Raw genomic sequence first — 26,338 nt, 5'->3', positions numbered from 1 at the left:
TTTTCTTTTTCCATTTTGCCAAATCTATTTTTAAGGAGTGGTTGTTCTGCAAGCACTTACTATGTTTCCTTTTCCAAACTCTCCTGCAAAGCTCTTATTTCCTTTGCCTATTTTTCTTCTAAGTCTATTTTAAGATACTTTTGAATCCTTCTAAGAGAGCCTTTTCAGTTGGCGATCAACTCATATAATTCTTTGAGGCTTCATCTGAAGATGTTTTTTTCCTTTAGTGTTCTCAAGATTTGAAATCTGTTCTTCCCTGTCTCCATAACTGCCATCTATGGTCAGAGCTCTTTTTACATTTTTGCTCACTTTCAAAGGTTGATGTCTACTCTCTGAGCAAGGGGAAGATTGCCCCAAGGGTTCTCTATAGGTAGCAGTGTTCTTCAATGTGCTCTGGGACTAATGCTGTCCATTTCTTTCCTGTGCTGGGTGGTCTCACAGTTAGTCTGCTCATCCACTGGTTGTGGAATCAGGACAAAATAGTCAAATCTGTTTGTATTTTAGGTAAGAGCCTCTCACTACTTTCCCCTAGCACTCAGAGGTCTCTCCACTCTGGGTCTCCTGAACTGTGCCTGCTCTATATCTGTTCTGGACTGTCTCCCTCTGTCTGATAGAGACAGACTTTTCTGAAGTTTTTTCTAAAATATCTCCTGCTGGAAATTTGTTACATTCAAATTTTCATGGTTTTTTGTCACTCCAAAATTTGTTCAGAAGCTTAATCTGATGTTAATTCTGAGGGAAGGCAGGAAGAGTTCACACCAAGACCTATCTATTCTCTGTCATCTTGGCATAACCCCCCTTGAAAATTTCAATATCTTATAAAATACCAACAGGTAAAATATTTTTTTCTGAACTGTGAGAGACAGAAGAATACTCTTAAAAGAGTCATATTCAAATCAGCTATCTTATTCTATTAGTAAAACCATTGAGATTCCAAGGCATAATCTTTCAGCTAAAACCAATTAATAATTATTGAATATTTACATTAATGATGACACCATTATTCAAACATAGGATAACACAATGAAGTGAACTTCTGACCTAGTTGTCATCAATGTTAAAATGTATGACAAACATAGAAAATGAGAAGAAAGCAAGAAATGGTTTGATACACACCTAGATTTTTGGAGGCCAGATTTCAAGTCTAAAGAAGATGGTATCTGAGCCACCAAAAGTCAATTTCCAATCAGCCAAAAATCAGAATGAGAAGCTCTCAAGATTGAAATTCTAAACATATAAATATAAAGAATTTAGATGAGAATGAAATAGATAATCTTGAATAAAGGGGATGGATTAAGGTGAACAGGATGCAGATGAGTTTTTCAGAATAGACAATATAGTGAGAAGAAAAAAGGATTGAACAAAGCCATCAGGGATTCACAAACCTAAAGGTTGATAAAGAGGAATTAATACATTTCCCTACATAGTGACATCATTCTATTCTAAATTACAGCTTCTTTTTTCTCTTTGTGGCACACCAGCCTGAAGCTACTTTTTATTCTCAAATTTTATTGCTCTAATTACTTCTACTTAGACTATTGTACATTGAATTTTTCTTCCTGACTGTTAACAGGATAATACTATTGTTTCTTAAAAATGTCTCCTAAAAACTTGCCTTTCACAATAATTGTTTGATAATATTATAATAGTAATACTTAGAATGTTATGATAATTTCAGAGGAAATGCTAGGGACACTACTATGACCATTCAAATACCCTTTTAGTTAATTTGTTTTATGGCTGAATAGTTTTAATGACAACTTACTTTATCAATCCTTAGCATAAAGATCAAATCATCTTTCATGTCTCTCAGACAACATTGGAAACATTCAACAAATGAATAACAATAATAAATGCAATGATACCTTTCTCAGGGAAGGATGATGAAGAATAATTAGTACAAAGTACCTTTTACATAAACCATATTAAGTATTATGTCTATATTGAATTAGAAAGACTATTTTCAATTTGCCTAATCCTTTTATATTATTTGCTTATTGGTTCAAACATGGAGGACTAAAAATTATGTTAGTATCCTAAATCAATACTTTGTTTGAGATTATACCAAAATAACCAAACAAAAAACAAACAAAAAACCTCACGCAAAGTATCTTAGCATTGAAACTGAAGCTTATGTTTAGAAAAAAATCTAATCTAATAATCTCATTTTACAGGTAAGAAAATCAAAGGATGATGTGGTACTGTAATATCTTCAATTGGGGAATAGCTCTTATGTTTATTTGTGTGTATGTGTGTGTGTGTGTGTGTGTGTGTGTGTGAGATGACAATTAGTAATTGAGGTGATGTCCATCAATTAAAGAACAGATGAACAAATTGTGGTATGTCATTGTCATGTAATTCTATTATCCTCTAAGAAATTATTAGCAAAGTAAAGTGAACAGAACTTGGAAAACATTTTACAAAGTAATAGCAATACGTTCATGATGATCAACTGTGAAAAACTTAGAAATCTTGATTAGACCATTATCAGAGATTATTCTCCAAATAACCCATGATGGAAAATGCTATTCATCTCCAGAGAAAGAAATGATGAACTCTTAAGTGCATAATGAACCATATTTTTTTTTTTTTCCCATTGTTGTTCTTTTCTTGGTGTGTCTGATTTTTTTTAAAATTATGATTAATAAGAAAATGTTTTTCATGACTGTACATGTATAATTGATATCATATTACTTGTTTTCTCAAGAGTTTGGACAGAGTTTTGAGCTAGGCAGAGAATGTAATTTAAATTTTCAAAAAGAAGAGTGTTTTAAGTATTCAATTGTGAAATATCTAAGGAAATAAAATATATTTTAAAACTAATAATAAAACATATAAGGGAGTTATCTCCCACAGAAACTATATATAATCTAGTGGCAGGTTTGGGGTACAGGGAGTCAGAGTTTCCCTGCAACTCCTTTGGATTCAGCACAAGGATATAGAGTTAAATGAAGTCTAGTAGCTGTGTGAGATTTCCCAATAAAGGAATTTATTGGCCCAAAAAGCTAGATTGACAAAAGAAGTTTTTTTATGGGGTTTCAAAGTAAGGTTAAAGTATAGTTAAGGAAATAGGTGAAGGTAGAGATAAGATGGGCACCAGAAACAGGGTTCCATTGGACAGAGGGTCCTGGCATGCCAGGCATAAGGTTAGCATGTTTGGAACCTCTGCAAAGAGAGGGTCCCAGCTTGGTTCTTTTATAAAGAGACATTTAGCTAAAGGGGCCTGTGGGTGGAGTCCCAAGTTGACTCAGATCTGGGTGAGGCTGGGACAGGCCCTGATTTTCTATTGGAATTCAAAGGAACCAGGATTTGTGAATCAAAAGGTCCTGGATTGATCAACTAGGAGAGGTTGGGAATCAGAAAGAAAGGAATATGTCAATTCTTAAAGGGACCACACCCGCATCAGAACAACAGATCTATTTTCTAGAGTAGTTGTTTTTCCAATGAAATATTTAATTTTTTTTTATTATTCTTCTCTTGGTTTTGTTTTCTTGTTTCTTAATTTCTTATAAAGTCATTAGCTTCCATTTGTTCAATTCTAGTGTTTTAGGAATTGTTTTCCTCATTGAACTTTTGTATCTACAAACATTTTTGTATCTCTAAGAGAGACAATGCAATGTCCCAAGCATCAGGAGGTTTGTGCAGCTTGAAAATGTTTTCAAAGATTCTTTTAGGGACTTTTAAGCTTTTAGTTATCCAAGTTGGTATGATCTAAAGAGAAGTGTGTTTACTACTCTCCTGGCCTAGGCTCTTATCTGTAGTGACCACAAGCACATTTTTCTGCCCTGGAACTTTAAAGAGAATACCTGATCCACTGTGGTTATAAGTTCTAGTGTGGTAGTGCTCCTCCTAGCCCTGGAATAAGTCCTGGATCTGAATATTGGCAAAACAACAAAGACCTACCTGAGCTTTCATTCAGTGCTCTGTGCTATAATCTCTTTCTGACCAGTTGTCCAACTTCCTTATCATCCATGGGCTGAGAACTCTGGAAACAACAGCCACTCCCAAAGCCCTCTCCTGGTTTGCTGGTTTCCTAAGTACCTCTCATCCTAATAGACAAACCTTTCCTATCAACTTTCCAAGCTGTCTTTGTTGTCTGTGGGCTGACATTCCTGGATACCACTATTGATTCAGGGGCCTCAAGGCCTGCTCCTCATTGTGACTGGAGCTGTGCTGGTGTAACTTAGACCAGTGCAACAAACCTTTCCTGATGACCTTCTAATTTATCTTTGGCTGGAAAATTGTTTCAATACATCTTCTTGTGGATTCTGATGCTCTAAAATGTGTTTAGAATCATTATTTAAAAGTATTTGAAGGCTTCTAGGAGAAAGCATGGTCTTTACTTCACCATCTTGTCTCTACCCTTATTTTTATATTGTCTTGCAAATTTCTGTACACATCCCATTAGGAAAATCACCATATTTTTCTACACACATTTCTAAGAGTTTTAGTAGATTGACAATTCACTGATAAAAGGGATTGGCACTGTATCACTTATATTTGTATCTCTTTCTGTTCAAAATTGTATTATCAAGCTTAATAGTCACTTATTAAATTTTTCTGGGGAAATTAGTGAAAGTGAATCACCTATTCTCTAATTTCAATTTTTAAAATCATTACAATGTTATCTGATTTTTTTTTTCAGCAATGTATACTGGTAATTTTCTTTAAAACAAAACAACTTAGAATGTACTGAAGATATCAAAAGACAAAAGGAGAGACTCCTTTAAAATTGACATTTTCTTTCCATTTAAGAGCTAACAAATAAACTGGATTTGTTGCCTTAGGCAGCTGACAAATACAGATATATGCAATAAATTATCACAAACACAGTCAGTGCTTATAATGCTCATTAACACAATAGCTGACAAGCACATAGACAAAAACTTTTAATTGTGAAAATAAGGGATAATAATAGAGGAGAAGTAGAATCCAAACCTCAGAGGCCCATAAGGCTCCACTTATCTCTGTGGTCTGAGTCTAGCACAGGTAATGGGAACACTGGTGAACAGCTTCTGGGAACAGCAAATGCAAAGCAACAAAAGACATACTGGCCACTGAAAAGTTGTTCTTACTTTGGGGATAAAGATGGAACAGAAAATGTAGCCCCTTTCTCTTTGGCATAGATCCTAACACTATTGAACTCTCAGTATCTCCAGGCAGTTATAACAGATGGTTATCCAGTCAGGTTGAGTTGATGTCCACTGCACATTGTTGATTTTACTTCTGTTTTGTAGGTTAAGATATGGTCCTCAATGACTTGGAACATTTGTTGGATATTACAGATGAGAGACTGGTAGTTATCAGCTGCAGTACAGATGCCCCAAGATGAATGTGGGGCATTCATGTAATGCCAATGACACATGCTCATGTGTCATTAAACATGATTTTTTAACCAAGGAACTTTTACATCAAAAATTATCACCTTTATTCCATCCTAGATAGTTAAGAGTCCTGCTTGTTCCAGCAGAGGTGTAGCAAGGGATAATGCTGTGGGTCTTCATAAATGATGATTCTGTTGTCTAGATAACTGTTGTACCCACTGAGATAAACTTGTACCTGCCACACTTGGCGTAGCTAAATGAAATTCCATGGACCTCTTTATCATGTACTATCAGCTGAATCTTCATATGGCCATATGCACTACCCCTAAAATCTGACTAGTTTCCAGACTCCAAAGAGTGTGGTTGTAACAATGCTTGAGGTAGTTAAGAGATATAGATTTACCTCATTGAAGTCAAAGAAGATTAAAGGAGTACAGAAGTCAGAGTTCTTGTTATATTCTTCTATAAATCTACCCAGTGTCAAGCAGAAGAACTTGTTGGGCTGTCTTCTCACAGTGCCTCAAGTACCTCATATTTGTAGATCTCATTCTGTTTTCTGGGCAGGGATGATGGAGGCAGCAGGATGGTTGTCCAGGCTGAAAAGCCTGAGCAGAGGACAGAGGTCCTGCTTGATCTTACCTGACACAGTCCAGATATTTGGTCTGGGATGGGAGATTGGATGGAAATAGGTTAGAGAAGTAGGATGCCAAGGAGAAAGATGGGGTTAGCAAGGACAGGTGGCAGGGGAGGGGATGGTGAGAACCTTGAAGCCACAGACAAAAACATTGGTGCCAGACCCCTCATTGGTAATTTTCTTAATATATTTGGATAACCAATTAGTAGAGATGATATTTCACATTGATTGGGGAAAAATAATAATTATTGATGATGATAAACTATTGAATTAAGTAAAATTCATAAATTTCTCATAGTGCACAATGCCTTTGTAAATAGTAAAATAAAATGAATGAGAAATAAATTATCATTTGGTATAAAAGAATTCTGCATCTATGAAAAATAGCATCTGCCCTGTTATCAGTAGCTTAAAGAATCTATTATAATGCAGATAATGTTCACCAGAAGTATATAAAATTTTGAATTTAAAAAGATTCATCTACCTTTTCCAGAAATTTAATAATATTATTGCTTGTCAGAAACCAAATCTCAGTCATACTTATTGCCTTTCAAAAGGACAGATTCGTCAGTTTTGCAGTTTTATTGCCATCTACAGAGAGTGATTAAAGAATATGATGTTTCATGGATATAATTTAAAAATTGGTTCCCAAGAATAAATAGTAAAGCCAAAGAAATAAAAAAAAAATAATAATTCCTTAAGGACAACTCAAACTAAACTGGACAATAGAACTAAAGAATGGTTTTGTTCTAAGTTTTATTATTTTTTTAAATTAATGACCCAGCATCTGGGATTTTGAATTCTTGTCTTGTTTACTGTAGTATACTTTGTTATTCTTCTGAACATTAAACAACTAATAATATTTCCAGGGCCTATTCAAACTTTATTTTCAATTTCAATTTAAAAATCATAGCTTTACCCATACAAAATAAAGTACTTATAGGTCTTGGATTGATTTCTCATGCAGCTCATTGGTTTACTAGACCCTGTTTCTATAGGCCAAAGATTACCTCCTCTTTAGTAACAATTACATGGTAATGGATAAAATAGGATAAAGATGGAACCAGTAACAAAGTGTATATTGATTCATTTAAGAGCAGTATTAGAAATGCAAAAGTCCTAGATTCCAATCCTGTTTTGATTGTGTTAAATTGAAATATTTAACATTTGTAATTCACAATAAAAGTATGGATGAATCCATTATCAAATTTTACAATGGCAATTAATTTTACAAATTATCTGAATAGATAAATCTTTGACAGCTCATATCACAAGCTTAGTTAATGACTGAGACAGAATTGCCACTAAATTCTCATGATTTTCAACTAAGAACTATTTACATTAATTCACAGTGGTTAATCATTGTTTAATTGTCATTATTATCATAATTAGTAATAATAATTATAAATGTGATTTCACTTATGCAGGCAATTTTTTGTGAAGAAACCTTCTGCAAATGCAAATCAGGATATATTTTGCAAATAATTGTCTTGATTTTGTGAATTCAAAGAAACAGAACATATGTCACTTGGGCAGTGACACACCTACATGTGGATAGACTTAAACTTGGATCTTTCTGAGTTTTAGGCCAATTTCACTGCCTCTCAAATACATAACATCAAATAATAGGAAAAGAAAAATAAATATATCTGCAAGTTAATCCCCCGATATTAACAATTTGATTTAGTATTGGTTTCTGCCTGTTAATGTGAACTCTCTGTGATGAAAGCTGCCCCCACCCCCATATGTATTGACATTAGAGACAAAATGAGAAAGATTTAATTATGAGAGGTAATGGTATGTGGTAATTTAAAGTTGCTTTATATTTGATAACTAATAACTTTTTATGATAATAAGAAAATCAGTGAAATATATTTTACAAAAAACTATCATATGAATATTTGAAAAAATTCCATTAAATTTATAATATTTTATTTTTAGTCCTTATTTTTTTTCTTTTTTTGAAACAGGGATTTCTTTACATTCAATACATACATACACACACAAATACACACACACTTCTTGCCTCTCTTGTTGAAATGAATTAGAATTACTTTGTACAAAGCAATTGAGGGTTAATAAACCAACTGATTTATTTTCACTTCACATAGCTCCCTAATTGTTTTCCAAGTTATTTAAATGTATGTTTATTATTCTTAGAAGTATTTTAACATACTTTGAATTGTGTATCTTAAAACAGTTTCTTTATTGAACTCCATTTACAACACATACTAGAAGGGAATTAATGACAACTCATATGTGTGAAAATAAACTCTCTGGAAGATAACTCTAAACCCCTTTAAATGATGAAACACTACCTAATTGTCATTCTTCTGGCTGTATTTGATTAAGGTTGTATTCTAAAGTTAAAGATATTCATGCAAAATTGCTTTATATTGAAGTTTTTAATTGTGATAGCATTTCTTGATTCATAATGTTTTCTAGAATAGTTCCTCTAACATGACAAGGTCACTGATAAAAGCAAATATATTCTGATTGCTAATTTCCTTGTTGCCCATTAATTAAGAACTCTTATGTGTAAACCTCAATATAACATACACTAATCTGTCCCCAGGGGATAAACATAACAAAAGTGTATGCCAATTTAATTCCAGTCACAAAGGCAGGAATATCTGATGATGGCTCATTCAAAAGCAAAGCATGAGGTTAAAGTATCAGCCATCCAGCATGAGGCAAGGAAGAACAAATATCTAATAAAGATAATTCTAGACTTCTCTTGAGAAGAGGGACTCAGAATTTTTTGGGACTATAGTCCCACCCCAAATTTACAAAAGCTAAAGAGTCACTGCCCATACTGATAAATTTATGTATAGTCTTTATTAAATTGAAACAGATTGACTTTTTTTAATTGGTTATTATTGTGAAGTCTTGTACAACAATTAAAAGAGGTATGGAAAATATTTAATGCAAAAGAATATGAGGTAAAGGTTTCTTGTCGTTATTAATTTTTTCTTCATTAGTTCACCAAATATGAAATTTCTGCTTAGCATGAATAGTACTAAGGTTAATGTTCCCATTTGAAATGATATATTTAATATATGATCACTTAAGATGTGATCACAATCAGGCAGAAATAAGATAGTTGTGGGAGGAAAATAGAAAATGGAATATGGAGGGAAAAGGAAAGAGCAAGGGTGGAAGACCAGTGAAACTTTACTGGGTTAAAAATCAAAATCACAAATCTGTTTTCTCTTGCCATTTTTTGGGGGGGACATGTCCTTTAAGCATTCATTGTGGGTTTTTCTCAATAATTTTAGATATTTCAAAACCACAAATGTCACTGTGAGGAAATTCATATAAGAATGTGACCTTTAAACTGTCATTAAGGAGTAGAAATTTGTTCCTGTGAGAAATACTTACAAAAAATAGATTATATTTAACAAAAGAATCTGAAACAAAACCGATAAAGAATAGATTATCTCACTTAAATGGAGTTATATAATTTTACTACTATAAATGTAATACTACATATATATGCATATGCATTACACACACACACACACACACACACACACACATTTCCAGTACCTAAATCTTAAGAGTTTAATAGTTTTCCTCTGCTGATAACTATTTAAGGCTACAAAGTACTAGTGCAAGCATTAAAATAAGTAGCAAATGTGATTTAATGAAATTTAATACTGGATATAATATTCTAGTAATGAATTCAGAATTAAAGTGATTTTAATTTTTAAAATAAAATTATTTTCAATTAACATTTAAAATTATTTTCAAAAGGAATATGTCAGTACCAAAATAATATTTTGAGGTTATTTTATTTGTTTTTTAATTAATCAACAAACATTTTCTCCCCCTTCAAACTCTTTCTCCAGAAAGAAAGAAGTCCTTATGACAAATATGCATGGTGAAGCAATATACGCCTACATTGGGCATTCCCCCAAATAAATGTCATTCTGAAACAGCAGGAATAAATAATATGCAGCAATCTTCATCAGTGGTTTTCTTAAAAAAAAAAATGATTCATCACTGAAATAATGAAAGTTATCAAGGCTTTTTAAAAAATGTTTAATTTTACAATGTTCTCTTTCTGGTTCTACTAAGTTCACTCTGTATTAGTTCATACAATTCTTAACAGGTTTCTCTAAAACCATCCTCTTATTTGTTAAAGCACAATACTAAACAAACAAACAAAAAAAAAAAAAACAGAGAGATAATCAAGATTGAATAAGGTGAAGAGAGTAATAATATCAAAAATTGCAGAAAGACCAACATGGGCGAAGATTGAGAAAAAGAATATTAAAAATTAGCAATTAAGAGCTCATTGACAATTTTGAAGAAAAGAGTGTTTCCTGATGAGAGCAGAAGTTAGACTGCGGAAAATTAAGAAGAGAATAACAGGAAAGAAAGTGGAAACACTGACTGTAGATTACTTTTACAAGGAGTAGAACTTTTTATAGCAAGAGGAAATATGGGATGATAGCTGATGGAAATGGATAAATTGAAGAAGGATTTTGTTTTTATTTTTTTTATCATTATTATTTCAATTTTTTTCTTTTCAAAAGAGGTAAAACAGGGCCATGCCTCTAGGCAGCAGAAAAGCAGTCATTAAGATGGGAGAGATTTAAGATTAAAGAGGAAGTGGGAGTCATAACAGTCTTTTGCAGAATATAGATTCTGTTGGGATCACAATGCAATACATATTCCAGGTGTTAAAACAGGTATTAAAATAAGGATAATAGAAATTTTGGAATTTATTTCTGGAATTGAACAGTCAAGTATCTGTGAAAATACTATGTCTAGGTTCAAAAATAGATGTGCTGAAATGTGAAATAAACTTGGAAAGGAAGAGTGAAGTAAGATTATGGAGGGACTCGAATGCCATTGCTATTCAGGACTTTAGGAGCCTGCACAGATTTGGCTGATGAAATTAACAGGTGGATATTGGAAAATGGGCAGAAAATCTTCCACTATCCTAGATTTCTAATTTTATACTGAAGAGGAATCTCTTTGATTAACTTCAGAGTCAGACTTGGAGATGCATTTAAAAAGGAGTGCTTAATCAGAAGCACTCCAACCCTTTTATTTGACTTTTTTCCTAACTGGAGGCATTAAAATGAGAAAGACAATGGCTTAAGAGAAGAATCTCTGGCCTTGCTATAAAAGCATGACATATAGCCAAGAATATGTGTCATTTCCTTGTCTCAGCATTTATTATTTCATTTTGGGTGAAAGTGATTAAAGGTAATAATTCTTTAATTTCCACAATACAAGGAATAGATATCTAAGAATGGATATTGTGCTATTCTTTACAACTCATGAGCCAGCTTTGAGGGCCTAAGGAGAGAGAAGCAACACTGCAAGTCCAATCCAGCTCTCCACCACTTGAAAAAGGGCTCTGTTCATTTTGGTCATTAACTTGGAGAACTAATACTACTTGTAATTTTATTGTCTGATCCAACTTTTCTCATGGAGCAATGGCTTAAAGAGATATTGTACCTTTTTTAGTGTCTTTGTACTCTTGTTAATTAATTCCTAAGTAAATTTTTCTTTGGGAAAAAAAAATACATTAATTGTTTAAATAGAACTGGGAAACTAGTTATTGATGTTTAAAAGTGGAGGATCAAATCAGAATGGCAGCTCACTTTGCCATTTTCTTAGTATTACCCTTTAGTGTACTCCTGGAGACCCAAAAAAAAGATAAAGGAGGCTTTGTTCATCATGAAATTATTCTTTGATTTCACTCATCCCAAACTGGCTGCATCATCACACAATAAAACATAAGAGCAGTCCCCCATTAGATAAGATTTGGGGGCCTGCTTTGTTTGACAAGCAATAATCACCCATTTTTATTTGTTTTTAAGAAATGACATAATAGGGATCATGTATTAGGAAAAATAATATATGCATAATTGTGTTAGCCTCCCCATTAGTGTTCTATTTTTAAATAATCTTTCATCTTTTAAAACATCCTTAAAATACAATTTTTTTTACTCTGTAAATCCACTCTTTTTTTTTTTTTTTTTTTCTTTCTCCAAAGTAGGCAAAGTAGTGCAAGCATTTCTGTTTTGCTACAGGCATGTTTTCCAAAACAAGTTCATTTATTTCACTCTTTCATAAGCAGGAACATATCTGATGCATTTTAGAGGATATATACTGCTTATTTGTACACAAATAAAACAAATTGCTCTGAAAAATTAATGAGTTTCTACTTTCATGTTAAACACTTTATTTTTTACTTATTTCCTTCATTTATTTCCATCTTTTTGGTTTCCTCTTCCTCCCACCATTCTTTAGTGCCTGTACAAATCAAAGTATATCTCATTCACACTTTACTTTTCACTTGCTCATCATTCAACATGTTCTCTTTCTCTCTTCAAATTTTTTTTCATCCTCATTTCACCCTTGATTCCATGGAATTCAGAGTTTTTTCTTCCAGAAAGTGAAAGGAACAACCACAGGATTTCTAATAATTGACTTACAAAAAAGTAACATATAGGATATTGGCAAGTTCCTTCCTTTTTTAAAAGTTCATTGCTAAAACTTTCAACTCAAAAGGGAAAAAACAAAAGCTGATTGATGCCATATGCTTTCCAAGGTTTATTAATTATAGCAGAGAAGTTTACTGGATTATGTTTAAGAAGTACTATTCAAAATGTAATTTAGTTTTACAAATTACAGCTTTTTTACTTCTATTTTAAGGAATTGAAAACCACACATTTTCAAAATAAGTAGCGATTTATGTAATTTTATAATATTTCACTTTGTTTCTATCATAAAAATTTAAATATTTGGAATTCAAATTGCCAAATATAATTTTGATTCAAATATTTATTTGAAAAGTATATTCATTTGAACATAAAAAAAATCTTTTGAAATAGATTAACTATTGATCTATCTACATTGAAAAGAGAATAGAAATATATTCAAATTCATGAGGAATTGATTATAAAAAGAAAATATTAAATTATTAAAAGATTGACTATAAAAATAAAATATTTTAAACAAGGAAAATGATAGTGGCATGTGCCATTATCAGATGTTTGTAAGACTTCTTATTATTAAAATAAACAAATAAATGGTGAATAGAAAAGTAAATAGATGAATGATAGAATTTATACCCAAGGGGGTTTTAAGATATTTTTTTACCAAATATCAATGATCCATATCTATCTATCTATCTATCTATCTATATTTATATGCATGGATATATATATATATATATATATATATATATATATATATATATATACCCAATTAACTATTCATGTAGCTAAAACTATTCATTATCTATAGTTTTATGTGTGTATATATGTGCACACACAGATATGGGAATAATAAATGTCAGGATATTGGAAAATTCATAGTATAGTAAAAAAGAGGAAAAATTTTAGCCTTGATATAAAATAACATTATTATAAAAATAAGAAGAGTGTTGAGGGGTATGTAATAGGAACAATGTAAGACTTCTTGTTTTAGGAAGAGATAATAGTTTATTTTATGATTACCTCACAATTGATTTGGATAGAACACTTCAAAAGTGTATATTTTTAAATATTTATGCCTATAATGAAAGAATGCACTAACATTTAAAATGATGAATTTAAAAAATTAGCAAGAACAGATAGGTAATTCTGTCACAGATAAAATGTCAGATAAATTAACTATAGGTTAATTGTCTCTTTTGCTTATTTATCTTTCCCCAACATGTAATTAAATTATGTTTAGTGTATTTGTTATAAACATTTCAAAAATATATTATTGTCAAGCCCCAGTAGGGCCTTATTCCTCTCTTTCCCAGACTTTCTTCTGAGCAATGCCTAAAAGTAATTCAACCTGTGTTCCTTAAAATACAAGGATTTTTTAAATTCCTTAACTCATGTTATTTCTGAAAGACAATCACGATTTTAATTTTATACATATAGAGACAAGGTTCACTAATCCTGTAAATTTATGTGCTTTTGTAATAAATCAAACTTACCAAAGACCAATATTGGAAATATTTTAAGGCTTAATCAAATGAAGATCATTGCAGGCAAATTCAAGTTGCTTTTTGTTCTCCCTTCTCAAATGGAGGGAGAGAGGGAGCAAGGGAGGGAGTCTTGTTTTCAGAGATTTCCAGATTTTTTTCTTAAGGACAAAGCCTTAAACCAAAATCACTCTAGCTCTCCTGGATTACACAAGCCCATAAAGTCCTTCTTTTGGCCTCAGGATTTCAGACAGTCTTCCACTCCCTTATTGAGTCTTTTTGTTTTTGTTTTGTTTTAAATAGGTAAAGACCATTCATTGCCTTATTTCTTTCTTATTTAATCACTGAATGGATTGTTGCCCCATTCAAATGAGACCTGTTAAAGACCTTAGCTTAAAATGGCCAACCAAGGTCTCCCACTACATACTTGGTCATCTCCAGTCATCCAGATCTATATCCACCCACTGGATGCTGATGGTTCTGGAGAAGCTAGTGAGACTGGTGACTGCACAGCTCCTATTCTCATTCCCACCCCTACTCAAATCCAGTTGTCTTGTATGACATGTCATCACCTTCCTGATGTCATTATTTTCTTCAAAGAGGAAGGACAAACAAGCTTTCTGAATAGGACCTGCCCCACTGAGGACCAGGTGACACAACTTGTTTCCTTCTTTCCTTCCTCAATATCCTTACAGGGAAACTAACAGGCATGTATACACATATATTATATGCATGTGATACAAATGATGTAGCAAATGATGCAGCACCAGGTGATGTGCTTTAGGAAAAACAGCAAATATTGGGGTTCAATCATGTGAAAGATTCATAATGGCCATTCTCTTTGGCAAAAGATAGGTTCATTTATTAAAAGAGGTTACCAACAAAATAAAGAAATACAATAGACATCAGGACTGTTAAATATGAAATAGAGGGGGAGCTTATAGGTAAAAAGAAAGGAGTTTTAATAATGACTGAAAAAACAAGTTCCTTAAAGGGACTCACAATTATCTAATAGAGAATACCCTATGAGGTATGGGGCGTGTCCTTAAGTGACAGGCTAAATACTACAAGGGACTTAGTATCCTAAAAGGGTTAGTTAGCTATGAGTAGGAAGAAGTGGGGTCTGAGAGGCCTAATGATAGAGAGACATCATTAGAGTTAGGAAAAACATCATGTAGCATTTGGAAGGGGGAAGAGAAAAGACACAATGAGACAGAATGTCCTGGTGGACTACTCTAAAAAAGTGCAGCAAAGATGGTATGTGCTATAAACTGATTTAAAGGGAAAATTAAACCTCAAGAACCTGATTGAGATTTCTGACAGGATACAGCAAATTGAGCCTGCTCAAGACCCCCAGAGAAGGTATGTATCAGGGTTTGACATAATTTGGATTTCTGACTGGACAACCTCCATATAGGATGGTTCTATGGAGCTAAACTAATTTCTATTAGAGCTTTCCCCTCCTTGGCCAGAGGAATGATTCAATCAATACTACAGTTTCTTTCTTTTTCTTTCTTTCTTTTTTGTTTCTACCAACTACATATAGCCATTCAGGATTTCATCATATATATACACATATCTATATCATTTATCTGTAAGGTATCCTAGTATGCTTATGTACATTTATATATATATACTGACACACATGCAAACATACAGACTGAAACAAAAAGAGAGAAAGGGAGAAAAAAGATTTTTTTTCTAGACACTTGTATGTCATCTCCTTTTACCTAATGAACTGAATTAGCACTTTCACTATGTATAACCATGTACGATATATTTACTGGAATAGAAAAGAATTTAAATGCACAAAAATTAGAATAGTGTTTACAAAAATGTGATAGGAATCAAAATGAGACAAGAAGGTATATTATGAAAACTTTTTTTTCCTGAACTATTGTAACACTTTTCCTTATTTTTGAATATGAAGCAGATGCCAAACTGTGAAATAAAATGTTCTTGAAATAATATCAGAATCTTTGGAAATTCCACCAGGAGTAAAATGGGAAAATTTGGATTTGCCGTTGTGCCTAAAACAAGTGCAATGTATTATCAGATTCCTTTATTCTCCCAGGAACCCTTAATTTGGTGGCCTCTTTTATTTAAGGAGATCCATGTGCTTCTTTTTGCAAATAAAACATTTCTTATTTCCTTGCTATATATTGCTACCCAAAAGTTAAATGTGCAAAAAAGAAAGGTGGGGATAGCATTACAATAATTCTTAGTTTTTTTTTAAATTTTATTTATTCTATTACATGAAACATGCTTTAATGACATTGTATAAGAAATTTTGTGTGTACCTGAATTTACACTAAATGTCATGTTATAAATAAATAACCCTGAGTTTATTGGAATCATTAAAAATGGACATTGTTTAATCACAACTAGTCACTCATTATTGCGTATCAATCTATTTTTAAATAAACCCTCCACCAAACTATCTACAACATATTTACTAAAACCCCTCTTCTCTCCTAAAACTGTGTATATGCCCATAGTCTCTTTTTACCAAAAATGCCTTCTTTCTTTCTTTCTTTCTTCCTTTCTTTAATAGCCTTTTATTTACAGGTTATATGTATGAGTAACTTTACAGCATTAACAATTGCCAAACCTCTTGTTCCAATTTTTCACCTCTTACCCCCCACTCTCTCCCCCAGATGGCAGGATGACCAGTAGATGTTAAATATATTAAAATATAAATTAGATACACAATAAGTATACATGACCAAACTGTTATTTTGCTGTACAAAAAGAATCAGACTCTGAAATATTGTACAATTAGCTTGTGAAGGAAATCAAAAATGCAGGTGAGCATAAATATAGGGATTGGGAATTCAATGTAATGGTTTTTAGTCATCTCCCAGAGTTCTTTCTCTGGGCGTAGCTAGTTCAGTTCATTATTGCTCCATTGGAAATGATTTGGTTGATCTCATTGCTGAGGATGGCCAGGTCCATCAGAACTGGTCATCATATAGTATTGTTGTTGAAGTATATAATGATCTCCTGGTCCTGCTCATTTCACTCAGCATCAGTTCGTGTAAGTATCTCCAGGCCTTTCTGAAATCATCCTGTTGGTCATTTCTTACAGAACAATAATATTCCATAATATTCATATACCACAATTTATTCAGCCATTCTCCAACTGATGGGCATCCACTCAGTTTCCAGTTTCTAGCCACTACAAAGAGGGCTGCCACAAACATTCGTGCACATACAGGTCCTTTTCCCTTCTTTATGATCTCTTTGGGATATAAGCCCAGTAGTAACACTGCTGGATCAAAGGGTATGCACAGTTTGATAACTTTTTGAGCATAGGTCCTAATTGCTCTCCAGAATGCTAATCATTTACCTTAAATCCTTTTCAATACAATTTGTTGTTCTTCCTTTCTTTTTCTTCATCCTCTGAGGAGGCCATGATCTTTGTACTTGCCAAAAACTACTCCTCCATTTGTGTCCTTGATGAAAATTCTGTTCTCTACAATAACCTGTGTATTCCATCACCCCATCTCTTTCTCTAATATTTATTTGTTTATTGACTACTTCCTTTTCTCCTACTTGTGTATGTGCTTCAGAATCCAAATACCCTTTAAAAAGTCACTTGTGTATGCCAGCTCCTCAAATCATAATCCTAAATCTCTTTTACTTTGAAGTGCAACTTCCAGAAAGATACTAATTCTTTTTGCTTCCATTTTCTCATATACCATTCACCTTAGTACCTTCCAATCTAACTTCTGATTTCACCATTTGACATAAATGTTTTTTTTTTTCAGTTACAAAGAATCTGTTAATTACTAAATTTAATGTTTGTTTTGTTTGTGCTTATGATTCTTAATTCTGAGTTTTTTCTTCATTGACAATATCCTTCTTGTGGATAAACTCTCTACCCTCAGTTTTTATGGCATTTTATAACATTGCAATCTCCTTGTAATTCTTATATTCTCAATCCTCATTTTTCTTTGTTGGGTTATCATCTATACTTAACCCCTGTGTCATATATGCCCACGAATTTTTACTGAGTACCCCTTTTCTATTCTTTTAATTGTTTGTACATCCTGCTCACATTAGTTCAGTTATCTTGTCTGTCTATATAGCATATATATCCTTGGCCTTCTTAGTAAGTACCACTCCATATTTGCAATGGTTTGTTATATCTCTTTAGTTAGTCCTTATAAGAAAACAAGCAAATGCATAACAAAATAAAAAATAAATAAGTTTACTAAAAAGATCCCAAATGGAATTCATAGTTTTCCTCCTAATCTTCTCATCTTCCAAAATTTCTGATTTTTATTGAGAAAACCACCATTCTTCCAGTTACAGGCAGGTTAACAACCTATTTCAATATCATCCATTACTTTTATTTCTTCCCTACCGTTCAATTCAAAAGATTGAATTTTTTGTTATTATATCTTCACATCTCTTCTATCTATTTCTATTTGCACAGCTAACCACTCTAGTACATGTAGTAATCATTTCTTGCTTGGATCATGGCAATGGAGGAAGCATAATTGGTCTACCTGAACCTAATCTTACTCTTCTATAACTCATCTTCCACATGCTTGCTAAATCAACATTTTTAAAGCATAGATCTGATCATTTCATGGAATTATCTTGAATGTTGGATTATTGAATTGAATGTCAAAATATATTGACATACAGATTGATCAGTTATACATTACTATTTCCCATACAATCTAATGTTTAAAGAAAAACAAAAACAAACATTACATTTACTTTGTACATTTTCATATTCTATGTCCTATCTTATAGTATACAATTAGAAAACATGCTAAATATTCCACATATAATGGTATGTTTCCCATAATAGCATATATAATTGGAACTTAAATATTTATCCCTTCATTAGGAAAAGGAAAATGTCACTCCCTTTGAAATAAAATCATATTTTTAGCAAGAGGAGATTAAGATGAAATAATAATAAGGAAATCAAAGGAGAAACAAATTCAAACTACATGTGAATGTCAAAGTCAAGAACCCTAGAATAGTGCTGATCTAAGATACTAAGAACCCTCAATTTGCATATAGATCAGCAGTGCAAAAAAATAAATAAATAAATAAATAAATAAATAAAAAACAAGACCTAGATCTGAGATGAGAGGGAATGATGACCACCATGCTCAGACCATATAGGTTTAATTAAATTTGCAATAATCTATAAACTGGAGCAATGACTTTTTTCAATGAACAAAGACTTAGAGTTAGGGTAGGTTAAAACAAAACAAAACAAAACAAAGCAATGTGATTGTTTATATGGTAGACAGCACCATGAGAGGCAACATGATTGGTTACATCAAGGAAAATGGCCTAACAGCAGTGTGATAGTAATAACTATTTCTCTCTGTCATAAAAGAATGTTTGATCGAGTTATGGTTTTTATCTGCATGTTGCAAACCTTGTTATTAGACTAGAGTTAGAAAAATTTCTGACACTTAGTCTTCTCAGTGATATAAAGCTTCCTCTTTTTGTTTTAAATATTTATTTTTAATACACATTGCTTTATAGATCATGTTGGGAGAGAAAAATCATAACAAGAGGGAAAAGTCATGAGAGAGAAAAAAAAAAAAACAGAAAGAAGTGAACATGCCATGTATTGATTTGCATTAAATCTCTATAGTTCTTTTTTGGATGTATATGGTTTTATCTGTCCAGTTTATTGGGATTGCCTTGGATCAATGAATCACTGAGAAGAACCAAATCTTTCATAGCTGATCATCACATATTCTTGCCATTACTAGGTACAATGTAGTCCTGGTCCTGCTTGTTTTTCTCATTGTGTGGTCATGAAAATCTTCCCAGGCTTTTCTAAAACCAATTTGTTCATTATTTTTTATAGAAAATAATACATCATAACCTTCATATACCACAACTTATTCAGCCATTCCCCAATTGATGTGCATCTACTCATTTTGAGATTTTTGCTACCACAAAAGGAACTGCTACAAACATTTCTGCACCTGTGGGTCCTTTCCCCTCCTTTAATGATTTCCTTGGGATACAGACTCAGTAGTAGCACTGTTGAGTCAAAGGGTATGCATAGTTTTATAGTCCTTTGGACATAAAAAGCTTTCTTTAATGGTGCAAATTATTCATGGTTGATGTGATACAGGAAAATATATATCTCATAGCTATTTTCAGAACTAAAAGATGGAATTGTCTTGGTTCTTGCTGAGAAAAGTCTATCATAGTTGATGTTACTGTGTACAATGTTCTTCTGCTTCTGCTTACTTTTCAGTCAGCATCAGTTCATGTATGTCTTTATGGTCTTTTCTGAAGTCATCCAGCTCATCTTATAGAACAATAATATTCCAATAGATCCATATACTATTAACTTATTCAGCCATTCCTTAACTGGTGGGCATACACTCAATTTCCTTTTGTTGTTGTTGTTTAATTTTATAAATATTTATTTACTTATTTTTAACACTCATTGATTCATGAATCATATTGGCAGAGAAAAAATCAGAGAAAAAGGAAAAAAAAATGGAGAGATTAAAGAAAACAGAAAAAAATAAATGAACATAGCATGTGTTCATTTACATTCATTCTCTTAAGTCCTTTTCTGGATGCAGATGGCATTTTCTGTCCAAAGTTTATTAGGATTGCTTTGAATCACTGAAGAGTTCAACTTTTTAAAATAAGAAAAAAAATATTGACCATAGAAAGCTACTATGGTGACAGGAAAAATCAAAAGACAAATTCAGTAGAGAATAACAGTGGCCAAATGTATGCATATGAAGCATCAATGGGTACTATCAATCTCAAAAAGTCCTCTTATAAGAGCTGAAAAATAATTTAAAAAATAAAGTAAGAGAGAAAGGAGAAAATTTAGGAAAAGAAATGAGAGTTAATGCAAGAGAATTATGAAAAAAAGAAAGTCAACAATTGGGAAAGGAAGCACAAAAAATTTACTGAAGAAAACAATTCGTTAAAAAATATTATTAGCCAAATTAAAAAAAAATCCATTGAAGAAAACTAATGCTTTAAAAGTTTAGCGGGTCAAATGTAAAAGAAGAAACATAAATTAACTGAAGTAAATAATTCTTTAAAAAGTAGAATTTGGCAAGTAGAAACTTATAAACATGATATAATATTTATGTGACATATGAAACATCAAGAATCAGTCAAAAATAAAAGAAAGGAAAAGTAAATTGCCTCATGGGAAAAGCAACTGAAATGCTGATAATTTATATGGATATTTAATGGAATAGGGACTTGCAAATTTTCTTGATGAGAAGAACAGAGAATGAACAGGAAAAAAAAAAGATTTTAATAATGCCATTTTGGGAAAAGAAAAATAATCAACTAAAAAACTTCTCTGGAGAGCAATTTGGAACTATATTTAACAAGTTATCAAACTTTGCATACTCTTTGACCCAGCAATGTTTCTATTAAGCATGTATCCCAAAGAAATCTTGAAGGAAGGAAAGGTACCCACATGTGCAAAAAATGTTTGTGGCAACCCTTTTCATAGTGACAAGAACTAGAAACTAAGTGAATGCCCAGCAGTTGGAGATTGGCTGAATAAGTTATGGTGTATGCATGTTATGGAATATCATTGTTCTATAAGAAATGATCAGGAGGATGATTTTAAAAAAGCCTGAACTGATGCTAAGTGAAATGAGCAGAACTAGAAGATCATTGTACCTGACAACATCAATTTTATACATTGGTCAATTCTGATGAATGTCACTCTTTCCAACAATGAGATGATTGATGTCAGTTCCAATAATCTTGTGATGAAGAGAGCTATCTACACCCAGTGAGAGGACTGTGGGAACTGAATGTGGATCACAACATAATATTCTCACTCTTTTTGTTGTTTGCTTGCATTTTGTTTTCTTACTCATCTACTTTTTTTTAATCTGATTTTTCTTGTGCAGCAAGAGAATTGTATAAATATTTACACACACACAAAAAAAAAGAAAGTGAAAGAATCTTAATAAGCAATGGAGAAAAAACTCACTTTTGCAGATGATATAGATGTGTATATTCAGAGAAACATAAAGAATCAACTAAAAAACTGCTTGAAACAATTGACAACATTAACAAAAATGTAGGGTATAAAATAATTTTATATAAATTATCAGCATTTCTACATATTGCCAAAAAAGCCCAGCAGCAAAATGCAGATAAATTTCATAAATAGTAAGTATAGATAATATAAAATATTTTTTAATCTAATAGACAAGATAAACCCTGGAACTATGTGAACACAATCATATCGAGCTAATATAATAAAAATAACAACTCTATTTAATGTTTTTCATTCATTCAGTGGTAGATAAATGAAAATTTACTTTTTTCTTATACCATCTAAAATCATCCTCCTGATCATTTTTTATACCTTTTACCAAAAAATTAATTGAAAGAGCCAGGAAAATAATAATAAAATTCATCCAGAAAAACAAAGTTGAAAAATATCAAGAGAATGTATGAAAAAACAATTTCAGAGGATAGCAATATCAAAATCTAAAGTATGAAGTGCTAATTCTCAAAATTGTTTGGTATTGATTAATAAAAGGAATGGTAGATCAGTGAAAGAGGTTAAGAACACAACAAACAATAGTTATTGAATATAGTAATCTACTACTTGATTCACCACAACACTTCAGCTTCTAGGATAAGAAATGGGGTACAAAATGACCAAAGTAATTTCAAGTTTGATAGAAGTAAAAAGTCAAGCTTTTGGGGGTTAAAAACTCAACATTTGACAAAAATTGCTAAGAAAACTGGAAAATAGTTTGGCAGAACTAACAGAACATTCTAAGATAAAGTCAAAGTTATTCAGACATGAATGATAATGCCATAAGTAAATTAGAGCATCATGAAAAAATGTACTTTTCAGATCTATAGATAAGGGAACAGTGTATGCACAAATAATAGAAGGGAATCATGGAAAATAAATGAAAATGTTGTTTACAAGAAATGAAAACGTGTTTGCACAAGCAAAACTAATCCAAGCCAAAAAATAGGAAACTGGGGAAAATTTTATGAAAATTGTCCATAAACAGGCCTCAAGTGTCAAATAAATATGTAACTGAAACAAATTATAAAAATAATAGCTATTTCTTAGTTGATAAATCATTAAAGAAAGGGAACAGATAATCATCAGGAGAAAGAAAAATCAATAATTATATGAAAAAAAATTACTCTATATCACATCTGTTTAGAGAAATGCAAATAAAAAAATTTGTGTCATCACCTCATGCCTATCAGATTGACTAATATTAGAAAATTAAAATGACAAATGCTGCAGGGCACACCAACAAATTGAAATACCAATGCATTGTTGGTAGAATTATGAATTTTGAACATGACTGATATGAAAATATTTTTCAAGATCTCATAAGTATTTGTCTTTTCAGTATTTTGGGATGGGTTAATGGGAGAAATATCGGAAATCAATTTTTAAAAGAATATTAAAATAAACATGAAAATCAAATGATGAAAATTGAGATGTAAATAAGCCCATTATTATATATAATCAATATTTTATTGCCATCAAATAGAATGACTTGTTAAAAAAGGAACAAAAGAGACCAATGTTGTTAGTGACAAATCAGTAGACACAAATGAAGGCAAACTCTAAAAACTGCAAAGAGCATCTTTGAAAAATGAAATCTCAATTTTCAATATTTTTCTAAATTATATTGCTTCCTGCTCTTTTTTTTTGAAGGGGAACACTATCATCTAACAATTCCTATTGTAGTGATTAAAAAGCAAGTAGAAGGGAATTAGTTCAATCAATGATTGAAGAATTTAGTCAAGTTATTTAGTCACTAATTTCTCATTTTTTTCACTGATTCTCATCGGATTCTTGAATTTTGTTCATTTCAGAGAGATTTGTTTTTGTTTTCTAGCTCTATAAAATGATTAAATCTTTGATAATATGATTGATATGACACAGGATAAACATATTAATTTAGTTAGAATTGTCATTTTATTATATTATTTAGGCCTAATCATGACAATTTTTCTCTAATTGTTTAGATAAGTTTTTATATCTATGAATAGTGTTGTGTAATTGTGTTCACATATTCCCTGTTTTTTTTTTTTCATGGAAGGTAGACTCCCAAATATTTTGTATTGTCTGCAGTTATTGAAATGGAATTTGTCTTTCTTTTCCTGATATGTTTTATTGGTAGAACATAGAAATGCCAATGAATTATATGGGATTACTTTATATCCTGAAATTTTGTTAGAATTGCCAATATTTTAATTAGATTTTTCTGTTGGTTCTTTAAGGTTATCCAAATACAATATCGCATCATCTACAATGTGATAATTTTATTTCATTATTGATTGAATGATCCTAGTGATCATGGATGTGCTTGCTTTGCTCCTAATCATATTGATATGACTTCTAGTTGATTTGTATTATGGATAATGTTTACTCTTCATTTGAGATACACTACTTATCATTTTGAAAAAGGCTTCATTGATTCCAGTTATCTAGTTGTATTTTGTCAAAGGCTTTTTCTACATCCATTGTGATATTTGCTTGACATTTGTTGTTTTTCTTACTGGTAAGGTGAAATATGCTGATAGTTTTCTTAATATTGAACTATTGCTACATTCCTGGTATAAACCCCATATATTCAAAGTATATAATATTTGTGATATTTTAATCTATTGCTAGTGTTTTTTGAAAATTTTTATATTAATATTTATTGAGTAAATTGTGTCTATAATTTTCTTTCTTTTCTTTTTTTTAACTCTCCCTGCTTTAGGTAACAAAATTTTATATATTTTTCCCAAAATGAAGGAATTTGATAGGACTCCTTTATCTATATATTTTTCAAATATTTTATATAGTATTGAGAATTATTGTTCCATAATATTTGGTAGTTTTCATTTGTTCATCCATTTTGTCCTTGGGATATTTTATTAAAGAGCACATTGATACCTTGTTAGATTTCTTTTATTAAGATATGATTAAGTAAATTTTCTTGCATTATTCTCAGAAAAATATATATTTAATATTTCTGTTTTTCTACATTTGTTGCCCAAATAATGTTAAAATGCTTAGGAGTTACATATACTATGTTCCCATGGAGTAATACTTTCAATTTATTCAACCCATTATAGTTTCTTTTTCATGTTTATTTTTTATACTTATTTTTAATAATGTATGTGTAATTTTCTATTCAACTCTATTCTTTTGATCCCTAATGCTTGAAAGTTCTCTCATTTAAATGTCTATTTCCCCCTGATGAGTTATACTTCATTTTGTTTGGTGGATTGTTCTTGGTTATAATTCTAAATCTTTGTCTTCCAAAGTATCATATTTAAAGTCCTTGGATTCTTTAATGGATAAGTGGCTAGTTTTATGCTATCTTGACTGTAGTTCTATAATTTTTAAATAGTTTCTTTCTAGCAACATTTTCTTTTTGACCTCATAGTTCTGGAATTTGAATATTATAATCCTAGGAGTCTTTATTTTAGGATCTGTTTCAGGTGCTGATAATTGTATTCTTCAAATTTCTATTTTATCCTCTGGTTCTAAATCATTAGGATAGCTTTTCTTGGTTAGGACAATTTCTGGGATAGTAATTTCTTGAAAGATGCTTTTTTATGATCTTTTTAAAAATTTTTAATCATGACTTTCAGATAGTCCAATAATTCTCAGTCTTCTTACTCCATTTTAAGTCAATTATTTTCTAGATGATACATTTCATATTTTCTTTTTCCCATGCTGTTGACTTTGTTTTATTATTTCTTGATGTCCAATGTTCTCATTAGCTTCCAATTGCTAATTCCAAGATTTGAGAAATTATTTTCTTTAATAATATTTTGTATCACTTCATTCATTGATTTATTCTGCTTTTTGAAGACATTTTAATCATTGAATCTTTGTACTTTTTTTTCTATTTTCTATTCTATTTCTATAATTTTTAAAATTTTCTTCAGAGTTTTTTGTGTCAGTATTCTAAACTGTTAACTTTGGGGAGGGGTAATTTTATTACATTGCTTTCATTTTTTTCCAAATTTTTACTGCCACTCTTATTTGTTTTTGAAATTATTTTTAGCACTTCCAGGAATTATTGCTGGGCTTATATCCACATTTTATTTCCCTTTATGACTTTGCTTTGTAACTATTGTTACTTTATTTTCTTCTACTGGGCTTCTATTTTGATTTCCCTGTCACCATAATAGGGTTTTAGGATCCAGTTATTTGCCAATTTTTCTATCTCATTTCTTGATTTTGAACATTATGTTAAAATTAGACTATGCTTAAATTATAGGTTTTGTGAGGACCTATCTAAACTTATAGAGCTTTTTCACATTGCTCTTTTCAGAGCCAGTACTGGTTATTCTGGAAAGAGGTGTGATCATTGCTTTGCTAATTTCTACTCTTGTCCTTATCTATCAAGCACCTTGATCCCCTTGGATTACAATCAGTACTGCTTCTCAGGA

General features: G+C 31.4%; 1 pseudogene; it reads right to left on the bottom strand.

The window, feature by feature from the left end:
- Nucleotides 1-5,135: 5,135 nt before the first annotated feature.
- LOC116422528 overlaps nucleotides 5,136-26,338 on the bottom strand; it is a 159,541-nt pseudogene continuing 138,338 nt past the window's right edge.

The sequence above is a fragment of the Sarcophilus harrisii genome, chromosome 3, assembly GCF_902635505.1.
Source record: "Sarcophilus harrisii chromosome 3, mSarHar1.11, whole genome shotgun sequence".
Taxonomy (NCBI): domain Eukaryota; kingdom Metazoa; phylum Chordata; class Mammalia; order Dasyuromorphia; family Dasyuridae; genus Sarcophilus; species Sarcophilus harrisii.
Note: the sequence above shows the minus strand (reverse complement) of the source record. Positions and strands in the feature narration are given on the sequence as shown.